Genomic DNA, 14,066 nt, shown 5'->3' on the forward strand with positions numbered 1-14,066 from the left:
AGACCAACTTATATTTTTCTTGGAAGCTTTGGACATAGGAGCTTTGACTTTGTTATTTTCTTCTGAGGGAGTATTTTGATCTTTCTTGTCACCAAAGAAGCTTTCTAGGGTCAGCATTTTTTTCTGTCTACTGATTTTCCTAGCCTATTTTTTGACTTTTAACTCTGTCTTAAAGTGGGGCACTGCTTCCAGGGCACACTGTCCAAGCTTCAGGGGGTCCAAGGTGGTATGACTTAATGAGAAGCATGTTTTACATTCCTCCGGACTATGCTTTGGTCTGTAAGTAACCACAGGCCTGCTTGATCTTTAACCTGGGAACAGAATTCTGTTTCACTATGGGTGCTAGCTTCAGATATGCCTGTGCCCCTCCCTCACTGGGCTGCTGCCACTCAAGACTGCTTCCTGGTTCTGAGCATAGACAATACAACAGAGTTCCACCTTAGCACCAGCAGAGTCCCCTGCAATCTACCCCCAGCCAACTGCTTGACCTTCTCACTGGTCTGTGAGCTGAGTTCTAGAGATCCATTGCCATCACTGTTACCAAGGCTCCAGAGGTCTGTTTCTCTGGTGTGGCCTGCCTGGGCCTGAATCTGTGCCAACATGACCTGGGTCTGGGCTCCATTCTTTCCTGCTGACCTTCTAAACCATCTTTAGTTGGAAAATGATCTCATCCCATCCTTTTGTGGGTTCTGCTTCTCCAGGGATTATCTTCTGGCATTATTTGAAGGTATTTCAAGGCAGTGATTATAGACAGCTTTTTCAAGAAGTTTGGTTGAGAAAGAGAAGTAATATAAAGAACAATAGCTGGAGGGCATTGTAAGATTTAAGGAAGGTTGTTGTTGTTCTTGTTTTTCTCCTTTTATAGAATGAAGATGATTTGGATGTTTGTAGGTAGAAGGGAAAGAACCAGTAGAAAAGGAGAGATTAAAAATTAGACATGGTGGTTGATGGTGGTGCCAGTCTGCCACAGTAGATAAGATGGTTGGAATCACGAGCACATGTAGAGGGGTTGGCTTTGGCAAGCAGATGGGCCACTTCATCATCAGAGACTGGTTGGAGGAGATAGTAGGGCATGATGTCAGAGGGATGTGAGAGTAGAAAAAGGGGAGAAGAGGTAGTAAATAAATTATGATGCAAAATCCTTAGCAGAGAGAGCTGGGGGAGGGAGTGGTATGGGAGGTTTGAAGTGAGAAGAAAAAGTTGAGAAAAACTACTGGCATGAAAGATATAGAGAATTAATTAAGGAGGAGAATCAGGATTCCCTTTCTGTAGGGAGGACATATATCCTCAGTGGCTACCTAGCTCTTTCATTAGAAAAACCCCAATCACAACCAACTGACCAATTGCCTCAACTCAAATGATTACAGCATAAATTCATTTGATTTATGGTCAAAAACTTCCTTTTAATTCTTATATTCTTAATCACTAGCCTGGGTCTCTGAAAATTATCTTGAGTTCCACTTAGTAAAACTGCAAAAGATGGATGTATAGGCAGAGCCTCAGTAATTGGTGGCTGAGAGAGCAAAAGTTGGAGGAGCTGAGCTAGCATGATTGACAGCAGCAGCATTAGAAATGGACTATCTGCCAACTAGTAGTAGTCCTGTTATTGACAACAAAAGTGGCAATTGTCTTCCATTCATTTATGAACAGTTAAGAATGATTTTATTATATGGGTTTTCCAGGTAATATTTGTAGATGTGACTCAATTTGCTTTGTTATTTGATTTTTGGGTAATTTGTCTGGTATTTGTGTCAAATTTAGACTGGACTGAGGCCCAAGACAAGAATACATTTTCTTCTCTCTACACTGAACCCACACATAGCATGAAGACTGAGGGTAGAGAGCCCTATGACACATTTACTTGTCATCTTCCTTCTATTTTCAAGTTTGTGTATTCCCTGTATTATCTAGCTTAGTTTGATTTCATGCCAAGCTTTCTGCAGGCTTATTTTCCCCTCCACTGCACTTTTCTGTTTTTTGAGGCAATATTATTCATAATCTTCCATCATCCCTCTTTGTAATATTTTGCAAATAAATGTGGATTTCAAACCAGTATCACCCCTGGTTCCACATCTCTCAACTTGGCAAGAAAATAAAATGTTTTTCAAGGCAGTTTTTTTGCTCCTTTGGCCTCCTCATTGTGTCAACTGTCTTATATCAGTTAAAGAAATGATCATGACTCAGAAAAGTAAGATTCAAAAGAAACCTTACAAGAGAGCTGCACTTATCCTTGACTGCATTAATATGGGTGTTCCCTCAAATAATAATAATAATAATAATAGCTGCTAGCACTGATACAACATTTTAAAGTATGTAAAGTACTTTATGAATATTATTTTATCCCGAAGTAGGTGCTATTATTATCCTTATTTTACAAAGGCATCCAGAGGTTAAGTGACTTGCCTAGGGTCATACAGCTAGTATTTGAGGCTAGACTTGAATTTAGGTCTTCCTGACTCCTGGTTCAGTGCTTAATCCATTGAAATGATGCAGATTGCAACTCATTAACACCTGAACAATAAATGAGACTTTTGTCCCTGTCAACAGCTAGGTAGCACTATGAATTGAGTTCTGGGCCTAGAGTCAGGAAGACCTGAATTAAAATCTGGCCTCAGACACTAGCTGTATGACCCTGGGCAAGTCACTTAATCATGTTTGCCTCCTTTATTCATTTATAAAATGAGCTGGAGAAGGGGCAGCTAGGTGGCACAGTGGATAAAGCACTGACCTTGGATTCAGGAGGACCTGAGTTCAAATCCAGCCTCAAACACTTGACATGTACTAGCTGTGTGACCTTGGGCAAGTCACTTAACCCTCATTGCCCCACAAAAAAAAATGAGCTGGAGAAGAAAATGGCAAAGTGCTCCAGTATCTTTGCCAAGAAAACCTCGAATGGGGTCATGAAGAATCAGACATGACTGAAAAAGTGATTCAATAACAATACCTTGGAGAGAGGTCTCTACTATCTTAGACATCTGGTCCCACCTAGACATTCTGATGGTAAAATGGGGATAATAACAGCACCTACATCCCATGGTTATTGTGAGGATCAAAGAAAACAATTGACAAGCACTTAGTAAGTGCCCAGCACATAGTAAGCACTATCTAAATGCTAACTATCATTATGATAATGAAATTAACTAAAGGGAAAAATGTCTACTCCCCCAAAAACAGATGTTAGGCAACACAAAAGGTACTCCAAAATTAAGACATTCCTAGTTGCCACATCATCTGATATCCTTCCTTACTTATTACACAATCTCCCAAGTAAGGAAAGTGGCTGAGCTACCTCATCTGGTAGGCTCCTTTTTCTGCTTGCCTTAAAGCCCTGAAAAAATAGATAGCTTTCTCCCTCTGTTATTTGGAGTTGCTAGCCACTTGGCTACCCTTTCTATTCCTCCTATCTATTTTTCCACAACTCCTCCAACACAGACTGTGGCTTCTTTTTTTTTCTATTTTTACCAATTTGCTGTCTGTGAGGTAAAACTTCAGGGTTGTTTTGAATGGCATTTCTTTTATTATTAGTGATGTTAAGTGAATTTGTGCTGAAACTCCCCAATTATCCAGGTAAATCAGAAGGGATATATTAGGACTGGATGTTTTAGTAAGATACAGTGGCTTGACATGCCAATAATCCTTTGTGGTGACCTAGAGTAAACCCAGCTGGATGTTCAGAAAATCAGCAACTCTGGAGCCAATTAAGCTCATACTAGCTTTGAAGCTGACCCTGACCCATTTGGTGTTTTATGGACCTTTAAGAGATATCCTTATCTTCAGAGAACTCCCTTAACTGTTGGTTATAGTGTTCTTGGATACATCCTGGTTTATGGTTTTTGGAGACATCCTCTTATCTCATTGTCTATGCTCAAGCCTTGAACTGTGGACTGCTTATCACCAAGAATGCATTCTGATTTGTGTATCGAAAGGCCACAGCTCTAATACCAGGAATTCCTCCAGGATCTCCCCCTCTCCTTTGGGGATGGGGGTCCATGACTTATTCCTTTTTAGTATTTCCTGACTTTCTCCTTAAATACCCTGCCTTCTTTTGTTTGAAATGTATATATACTCTCCCCATCCATTACTTGGCATGCTGATCAGCATAGTCTGGGAAGTTCCCATGCACATGTTTTTCTTCCCTGCTTAATAAAAAAAAAATCTTCTTTAATTTCACAAGCATCATCTTCCTATGGTTTTCTTCCCTTTAGGGAAACAAGGGATTTAAATCTCAAGAACTGGACTTTGCATTCTCCAGGTATCTTTCCCTTTGGGGGAAAGAGAGATCTAAATTCCCTAAAGAGAGAGTCTGACTTGGTTTACAATGGAGTATTTTTTCATGTGGTTCTGAATACTTCATATTTTTCCTTCTGAGAATTGTTAGTCCATATGTCTTGACCATTTATCTATTGGGGAATGACTATTAGTCATATGTTTCAGATACAAAGCATTTATCAGAGAAATTTGATAAAGATAAAAAGTTTTTTCCCCCATTTAACTACTTTCCTTTGTTTATCCTAGATGCATTTATTTTGTCTTGCAGAAGCTATTCAGTTTCAAGTAAACTATTTTATCTTTTGTAATTTCCTCTATCTCTTGTTTGGTTAAACATGCATCTGCCCCTAGCTGTGAGCAATATATGATCTGTTTCTTTCTAGTATTTTTATAATATTATCTTTAATATTAGGGTTATGCATCCATTTAGAATGTTCTGGCTCTCTTTCCCTCCTGTGGGATCCCTTTATCTTATTTGTTATCCTTTTTCTTCTAGTGTCTTGCTTATTAGTTTCTTTTTTATCTCCTGCTTCTCCCACTTTTCCTCTCAATTAATTAGTCTAAAAGATTTCTCCTTCCTATCCGCCCCTTCAACTAGTTCTATTCATTAGGTTTTTTAATTTCTTTTTGTGTGTGTGCTTCTTTTTGAAAAAAAAAAAAAGATTTATTTCACTCTCTTCATTATCCACCCTCCCTTTCTGGTCTGATTCATGACCCCTATAATTATCTGGTCACTCTCTTTTCTCTATATTCCTCATGCAATAAAATCTTCCAAAGTATTTACCTAAATCTCTCCCCCTATGTGGTTTCTGCCCCTGCCTTGATGAGTTTGCCTCATGGATTCCCCTTTTCCATTGTGCCTTATTCCCAGAACAAATTCAATTATTGCAAGTGACAGAGAGGATACTGTCTCTAGAGAAGACCTCTCCTGACCTACATCCATTATTATGCATCTGACCACTGGCCTATACCTTTCCCTGGTTAGCTTTTCCCTACATTTATCTCAAATTCTCCTCCTTGGATTCATGCTTTCATTCCCAAGGTGCCAGTTGTCTCAATGTCCTCTCCTACCAATGTAGCATGAGGAGACTTTTCAAGCAGCAAATTCCACAGGCCATATCCAGTATGTGATCCACAACTCCCTTCAAAGACCATCCTTCTTCACCCTGTGGTAAAATAATGGAATTTGGCAGATGACCAGGGGTCCGACTTGATTGACTTAGTAGTGTTTGAATTGGGTGTGAATGAGAAACTACTAAGTACCCACTTAAAGATGATTAGATTTTAACCACACCTGGCCTACCCTGTTAGCCCTAGCTTAACTTGGCCAACCCTGAGGAATGTCCTCAGAGGCTGTGGACTGCGCCATCAACAGGGAACCAGTCTCAGCCACACTACTTGAAGGACCTCCCCTTTGGGGGAGGAAGAAAAAGGTAGAGAAAGGGACCCTAACAGTAAGTGGCTCTCTCTCGAACTCTCTGGCCTTGGAGGAGCATTTGGAGCGAACTAGAGACTGGCTGCTGACTCCCATAGAAATTACGGACCCCTGGTGGTGAGTCAAATCCAGCCCTTTGAATTAGTTGAGCTGAAAGCAAGTTTGGGTTTGAGACAGCCTTTGCTAGAGCCAGGGAGATTATCCATTTTCCTCTTTCCCTATTCCCTTGTCATTGATTTAATTAATTTCACCTTTGCTGTATATTTTATTCCCATTAAATAAAACCTGATTTGTTTGTGGAAAAGAGGCTGTTAACCTCCTTTCTTATTGGTCTGGGAGAAATAACTAAAAAGGGCAGTTTGGAGGGGAGGAATCTTTGGACCTAGAGGTCCCTCATTTTCTGAACCCCAATATTACAGCAAGCCACCCAATTAACTCTCCCCATATTAAATTTGGCCCCTACAACCCATAGGAGCACCAATGGAACCCCTTCCCACCACCAAAGTTTTCCTTTTTTTCTCTTCCCTTTTCCACTCTTCCTCCTCCTCTTCCTTATCCACTCTCCTATAAGCTCTTCTCTTTCTGAAACTATAGAGGTCACATTCCCCTTAGTACTAGCACTTGATTTGACCCCAACACATCACACACTCCTCTCTATCTCCCTGCCCTCTCCCCCTCTTTCATGTACCCTTCCATGTTGTAATGTAATCCCCCCCCCACACACACACACACAATTGATCCACTTGTAGGCAAGGTGTTGCTAGGTGCTGTCCAAAATGTCCCATATGTTTTACTATTACCTCTACCAGATTTCTACCTTCACCCCTGTATCCTTGTGTACAATAGAAAGAAGTCTCTTACTTTTCTCTCAGCTGGCACTCTATTGCAGCTGCAATCCTTGCTTGTTATACTTATTCAGTTGTCCTACATTTTTGTTTGTGGTATTCAAGAAGAAATCCCTTCAGTTCTGGTTTTCTTTCTAAACATGTTTCAAATGCTTCTTTATTATTGCATGTCTATCTTTTCCATGTGTGTTTAAGCTCAGATTTGCAGAGTAGGTCATTCTGGGCTGCATTCTGTGCTCCATTGTTCTTTGGAACATGTTATTCCTTTCCCTCCTATGTTTTCTAGTGGGCTATTACTTTCCTTCAGAAGTTCTGGACAGTTCTATTATTTCCTTCATTATGGCAGCAACATATTTTGTCTTTTAATGTTATTTTGGAAGACTATAATCTTAAGGTTGTCTCTATTCATGTTGTCTTCAAAATCAGTAGGTTTAACTTGTATAGTGAGTGTATTTTCTTTTGTTACTTTTTCTTCTCTTCTAGAATATCCTTCAGTTCTATATATTTACATTCTCAAACTATTGTTCTCTATTTTGTTTCATTAGAGAGGCTTGCCCTTACAGATTCCAGTTTTTCTATTCTGCCCATTATTTTTGTTGTGTACACCATAAATTCTACTTCCATACTTCTCACTTCTCTTTTGAACCACTTAGGAATGGCATATTGTGGTTCCACGTCCTCCTTCAATTCCACAGGTTCTCTGTCTTATCAATTGTTGAATCACTTTCTTTTGTTTTGTAGTATTTGTTCATAGATGTCTAAACTTGATTGCTAGATCTAGAGGTCATATTTCTTTCTGTAATTACTGTTTTCCCTGTTGCTTTGTCTGTGTTCAAGGTCCTTGATTATTATTTTTCCTGAAATCTTTGGTAACTTCAATCCTTCCCTCCACTGTTTATTTTCCCCATCACTCACTTTTTAACTCCCTCTCCTTTGAGGTTTCCTTGGGGACTTTATCTCAAAGCTTCTCAGCTTCCTCCCACGTTGGACAATTCAGAGTTCATCTGCCTATGTCTCTGCCCCAAATCACATTTGGATGGTCAGTATTGTCCCTAGAAAGATGCTGTGCTTTTTCCCTCAGGCTTAGTGGAGTACTGCACAGCCTCTCACCCCCTCCCCCCACACACATACCATGTACTTTACTGATGTCCTATGCGACTCCCTCTGTTCCTCAGTTTAGCAATTCACAGCTTTCCAGTGCTTGTTCTAGAGGGTTATAGTACCCAGCAGGCTTTTGCTTCTGGGGAACTGTGGCCACCTGGTTGACTATCACAGCCAGTGAAAATTTCTTGTCTGGAGTTGGGGTCTCCACAGCCCTGGAAAGAGGATAGGGGGATTAAGGGTGGGGTGGATTTTTTTGTAAGCCTGTGTTGTGTATTTGAATTTGCTAGTGTAGCCACAATGTAGTATGAGAGATGGGAGAAGAGTGTTGAGTGAGCTCAGAATCAGTGAGAATTAGTTCATGGGGTGCAGAGAGGGTTGTTGTTTTTACCTTCTTTTGGATTCTTAGTTTCTTAGACCATGAAAATAATTGAAGTTGCTTTATCTTTGACACATAATTTCTGTGAATAAGTTTGAGAGGTTATGGGAATCAGAGAAGATGTCTCGTCCTCCATCTTGTTTCTCACATGACCCAGAACATGTTTTAGGATTTTAAATTACAATTAATTAATTAATTTCTAAATATATAGAGATTTTTAAGATAGAGTGTACATTATCTGTATATTCATACATGCAGAAGTGATGACTAGCCAATGAAAACCCTGGCTGGGTCCAGTGGCAAGATATATATCAGGATGATTGGAGATGGCCCTGGATGTTTAAGGCAATTAGGGTTAAGTCCAGGGTCACACTGAACTCAGGTCCTCCCCAACTTCAGGGCCAGTAACTAAGATAGATGCCCCAAGCCCTCAGGTAGACTTCAGAAGATGTTTAAGTATTCTATGATTATTTACAGTCTATTGAACATGTAATGAGAAATGACCAACTTCTCAGCCACAACTGGGGATGCATACAAAAGGACCCAATGGCTTAATTTTGCTCATTCCTGTTTGGTTTTTAATGAGAAGCCAATAACTACTGAAAGCCTCTTGGTAGAAAGAATGCCAAGAACCTCCCAGGTCCCCACCTGGGTCAACATAAACCTTGAGCTCATGGCCCTGCTGTTACTTCTGTGACTTGTGTCTATTTTTTCTTGCCTTAGGTAAAGCATTGAGAATTGAAAGGACTAGTCCATGACTTCATGAGTCTTGAAAGGCTAAAGGAACACCAAGACTCAATCAGCTGATGCAGATGAAGAGCAAAACCCTAGTGACCTTCTTTACCCAGCCCAACATTGAATCAACACTGAGATGGTGGTTTCTGTGAACAAGGAAATGACTTTGTACGTGAGATATGCTACATTTCAAAGTAAATTTGGTGGGACAAATACTTTTCAACATTTTTAAATTCAAGCCCACTTTCCCCAGGGACCAAGGTGATATAGAGGAGAGTGGGTCCCCAATTAAGGGAGTGATGTTTTTATCTCAGTTCCTGCTATATCTTCTCAGTGAAAAGAAGATGTAAAATCTAATTTTGTAAAATCCAATTGGTGTTAACTGGAATAGAGATACTGGGGCAATAATCATTAGAGGCTATTAAGGACATAAGGGAGATACTGTCATTGTTGATTGATATGGGGGAGAACACATGAGAATCAAAGCTTGATCTGATAGTACTGTATTAGAAAGATATCCCATCCTCTCTGGGGTACCATGATATCCCTCAAGAAAAGATGAATCCTTGCCTTGGGAATCCAACTTGCCAATAAGAGTGGGAATTGTGATATAGAGTTCATAAAGGCTACATATATAATCTCAACTGAAAACTTGCCACCCTCAAACTATATTTTTTTACAGAAGGAATTATGCTAAATCTGTTATATCTGATTTGTGATGACCATAAAATCAGCTGTGCTTTTCATTTGTGATTAAAGCAGCACCCTTTAGCACATCCAGGTTAAATCGTAGCACATTTATGAATTTGTGGCATGGCCTTGGGCAAATTGCTTAAGCAATCACTGTTTCTGTTTCCTATGTGTATAATGAAGATAATTATACCTCACGGGGTGTCATGGTTCCTGAAATGACATATTTTAAGGACTTTTGAGATTCTTAGGCATAAACTAATAGAAAAGCAAGATAACACTTAGAAAAGTAATTTCCATCAAGATATAAACATTTAGAATACATATTTAGAAAATATACCCATATAGAATTTTATAAAAATGCATAGACATGAAATTATGCTTTGCTATCAATTTCATTCCCTTACAACCTTTCATGAAATGAAACAAAACAGGAAATATCCTAGATATTACAAGTGTTCCGAGAATTCCTTCAGATAAACTAGCTAATGTATACACTGAAGAATACAAACAGATGATTTCCTAGTTTAAATGCACAGATCTTTTTTGTTTATTCTACACCATCCCAAAATGCATATACCATAAGTTCTTTTTGTAGACTTTTATTAAAGTCTAAATTTCCAATATGTATAGATAGCAAAGTTCAGACATAAAAAGAGAAGTTGCAGATATTCTAAATGTGACAGTTTAGCTATTAGTAGCATTTTTGAGATTAAATTGGATCATCTTCTTGTTAGAATAATGCATGATTATTACATAGATTTCAAAGAGTAGTTGTTAAGGGTCCAATGTCAGCCTGGCAGGAGTTCTCTAGTGGAGTGGTCTCAGTTATCTATGACTGGCCTTCAGTTTCATATTCATCCATTTGGTTTTGTGGGATTGTGCACAATGAACTTTTGGATTTGGAATTTCTACAAAAGTGAAAGACAGGAGTGTGAGGGCACACGAACTTTCAAATTTTGGTTTATGGAATTCATAGAAAAGTAACTAGCAAGATCTGCCCATCCCAACTGTGAATATCTTTTCCTTTCTATTTTCCATTCAGTTAAGTCCTATAGATAATAAGATTCATTACTTAGAACAAAAACTGACTCCCCATTAGGAAGCTCAGTCAGATACTAATTAGCAAGGAGAATACCATTCAAGTCAAAGAAAAATGGGCTTGCATCTACAGAGTGTGTTTGGTTGTTTGTTTCTTTGTTTACTTGTAAGAACTTTGCCCTGGGGATGTCTAGATTGTTTGACATGGAGGCATCCTGTATCTTTTACCATATGGGTAGGAGTAGCCTCTTTTCATTGGCTACTTAACCAAAACAAGTTAGCCATACCTGGACAGTCTCTCTTTTTCCTCAGAGCTCTGTCTTGCTGTGAAGATCACATACAGTTTACCTTTCACATTGGACACCATGAACTGAACAGAAGCCCTCCCTTCTCCTTTTACCCCAGTTCTGAAAAATGAGTATGGGGTATGTTTCATTTATCCTCAGTTTTTAGTTTCAGACTGAAGAATTCCCACTAGACCCAGGATCCCAGGTAGGATGTTGCAGCTACTCAGCCCAACAAAGCCCCAAGAAGTCAGGGTGCCTGGTACTCAAGCCCAAATTCAGGTTTGGACTTGGAACTTAGAGAAATGTTACAACATAGGAATTGAGCTAAGCCATAGAATTAATCCCTTTACCTTCCCCAGAGACTGAGGTGGTATATGGGGGAATTATGCCACATATGTTGGGGAGTCAGTTTCTATATTTTTTATTGTGCCTTTGAAGTAAATAGTTCTTTGGTAGTGGCTAACTGGAACTGGGGTTCAGAAGACCGACCCATATGATCAGAAGGAACTCCTTAAGTGGGTAGTGAGTCATTTTCAGAGAGTCTAGAGACGTCCAAATTCCTTTAAGGGTACTGGAGAACCTTGGGAGAGGGGCAGTGAGGGGCCAGAGTACTTGGTGTTCCATTTTAAAGTAGCATCTGTCATATTTGTGACGACTCCATTCACACATTTTCTCATAAGTATTTTAGTCCTTCAATGCTTGAGGGTCCCTGGTTTGGATTAGAACCCATTTCTATAGTAGAAATAAGCAAAGATACAGCAGTAAACAAACAGCATTTAGTTGAAAAAAAGAGGGGAGTAGGTATTTATTTCATGTGCAAGGTCTACTTATGCACCACTAGTCACATTCTTTTCTTGTATGAAGACCAGAAGGAGCTCAAGATGATTTCAATGAGCTATCAGTCTTAGCTTGATATCATTTTCAAATTTGATAGGTGTGATTATAGGGTCAAGTTCTTCATGAAGGACTATGAGAATGAAATTGGTAGAAAAGCACAATTTCATTCTGATGCATTTATCTACAAACATTTATATGTGTATATTTTAACATATGTATTATAAATATTTATCTCTGTATAGAAATTACTTTTCTATGCATTATCTTGCTTTTTTACTATATTTTATAACTAAAAACCTCAAAAGTCCTAAAAAAGGTCATCTCAAGAATCATGACATTCTGTGAGGTATGATTATCTTCACTATACACACAGGAAATACAGAGATTGCTTAAGCAATTTGCCCAAGGACATGTCACAAATTCATGAGTGAGCTATAATCTAACCCAGACCTTCTAAAGGCTTTAATCACAAATGAAAAAGACATTTGATTTTGTGGAGATCACAAGTCAGCTAAAACTGAGATTTAGGATAATTCCCTCTGTCAACAACTAAGTTTGAAGGTGGCAAGCTTTCAACTGAAAATATATGCACATATATTTATACATTTATATGAAAATATCATTCCTATTTTTGAATTTCTATATTTTTAGGTATTAAAATCCTTTCAATTTTAACTCTGGAAACAGGAATTTAGAAGGATTGAAAACAATTAAGAATTGTTTTTAAAATATAAATGCACAAATTCTACCTTAAACCTCTGTTTCCTTAAGATACAGTCCAGGTAGAGAGGCAAAATAGCAGCATAAAATACTGACCTTGGAACGAGAAACCTCGGTTTAAGTCCTGCCTCTGATACATACTAGCTGTGTGACCACAGGAAGGCATTAAATCTCTCAGTGCCCCTAGGCAATGATATAAAACAATAAATTACAGATAGTAGCTGATCCGGAATTGGTGGTGATAGTTTCTATACCAGGAGTTCCCAGAAATGATGAAACACAGGTCTTCTGTCCACCACATGAAAAATAAAAATTAAAAATAACTTAGCCAAGCCTAAAATATGGAAGATTTTGAAGTAATCTGTAGAATGCATAGATGACAATGAAACTGGCTCCATGCATAAAATTATTTGATTTGTGTCCATGTGGAAAAATAAATACTACAAGGTGAAATGCAGTTGGTCTTTTAAATTTATCCATATGTATGATTAATGATCAGGTGTAAGGTGGTACCTCAGAGTAGTTTTAATTTGTATTCTCTAATCAGCAGTGACTGAGAACATTTTTTCATATGGTTGTATCATCTGAAAACTACCTGTTTTTTTCCTTGGCCAATTCTCAATTGGAGAATGACTTGTATTATATATTTGATACAGTTCTCTATATATTTTATATATGAGGCCTTTATCAGAAACACCGTCTAAAAATTATTCCCAGCTTTCTTTTTTCTTTCTAATCTTGCTTGTATTGTTTTTGTTTGTGCAAAAACATTTTAATTTAATGTAGTCAAAATTATCCACTCTGCATTTCATAATGTTCTCTATCTCATCTTTGGTTATAAATTCTTCCCCTCTCCATAGATCTAATAACTAAATTATTCTTTCCTCTTCTAATTTGCCTATGGTGTCACCCTTTATGTCTAGATCTTGTACCCATTTTGCCTTTACTTTGGTGTATGGTATAAGATTTTGGCTTATCTAGTTTCTGACATACTATTTTCCAATTTTCCCAGCAGTTTTTCATCAAATAGTGGATTCTTATCCTGGAGGCTAGAGTCTTTGGGTTTATCAAACAGGATATTGCTATATTCATTTACTGCTGTGTTTTTGTGTGCCTAAACTATTCCACTAATCCACCTCTCCATTTCTTAGTCAGCACTAAATGGTTTTGATGATTTCCGATTTATAATATAGTTTTAGATCTGGTACAGCTAGACCACCTTCCTTTGCATTTTTCATTAGTTCCCATGATATTCTTGACCTTTTATTCTTCCATATGAATATTGTTATTGCAATTTCTAGCTCTATGAAATAATTTTTGTTAGCTTGATTGGTATGGAACTGAATAAGTAAATTAATTTAGGGAGAATTGTCATTTTTATTATATTAGCAAGGCCTATCCATAAGTAATATATATTTTTCCATTTGTTTAGATATGATTTTATTTAAGTGAAAAGTGTCTTGTAATTGTGTTTATATAGTTCCTGGGTTTGCCTTGTCAGGTAGACTCCCAAGTATTTTATATTGCCTACAGTTATTTTAAATGGAAATTCTCTTTCTATCTCTTGCTGCTGGATTTTGTTGGTCATATAAAGAAATGCTGATGATTTATGTGGATTTATTTTATATCCTACCACTTTTCTAAAGTTGTTAATTGTTTCAAGTAGATTTCAGTTGATTCTTTAGGATTCTCTAAGTATTTGATATTATCTGCAAAGAATGATAGTT

General features: G+C 38.0%; 1 long non-coding RNA gene across 1 annotated transcript in view; it reads right to left on the minus strand.

Moving 5' to 3' along the window:
- Positions 1–14,066, minus strand: part of LOC122740914 — an 89,795-nt gene that overhangs the window by 17,098 nt on the left and 58,631 nt on the right. Inside the window, exon 4 of the long non-coding RNA XR_006354785.1 lies at positions 7,681–7,865. This is a non-coding gene — a long non-coding RNA (uncharacterized LOC122740914). The remainder of the gene's footprint in view (positions 1–7,680; positions 7,866–14,066) is intronic.

Source organism: Dromiciops gliroides, chromosome 2 (assembly GCF_019393635.1).
Source record: "Dromiciops gliroides isolate mDroGli1 chromosome 2, mDroGli1.pri, whole genome shotgun sequence".
NCBI classification, from domain to species: domain Eukaryota; kingdom Metazoa; phylum Chordata; class Mammalia; order Microbiotheria; family Microbiotheriidae; genus Dromiciops; species Dromiciops gliroides.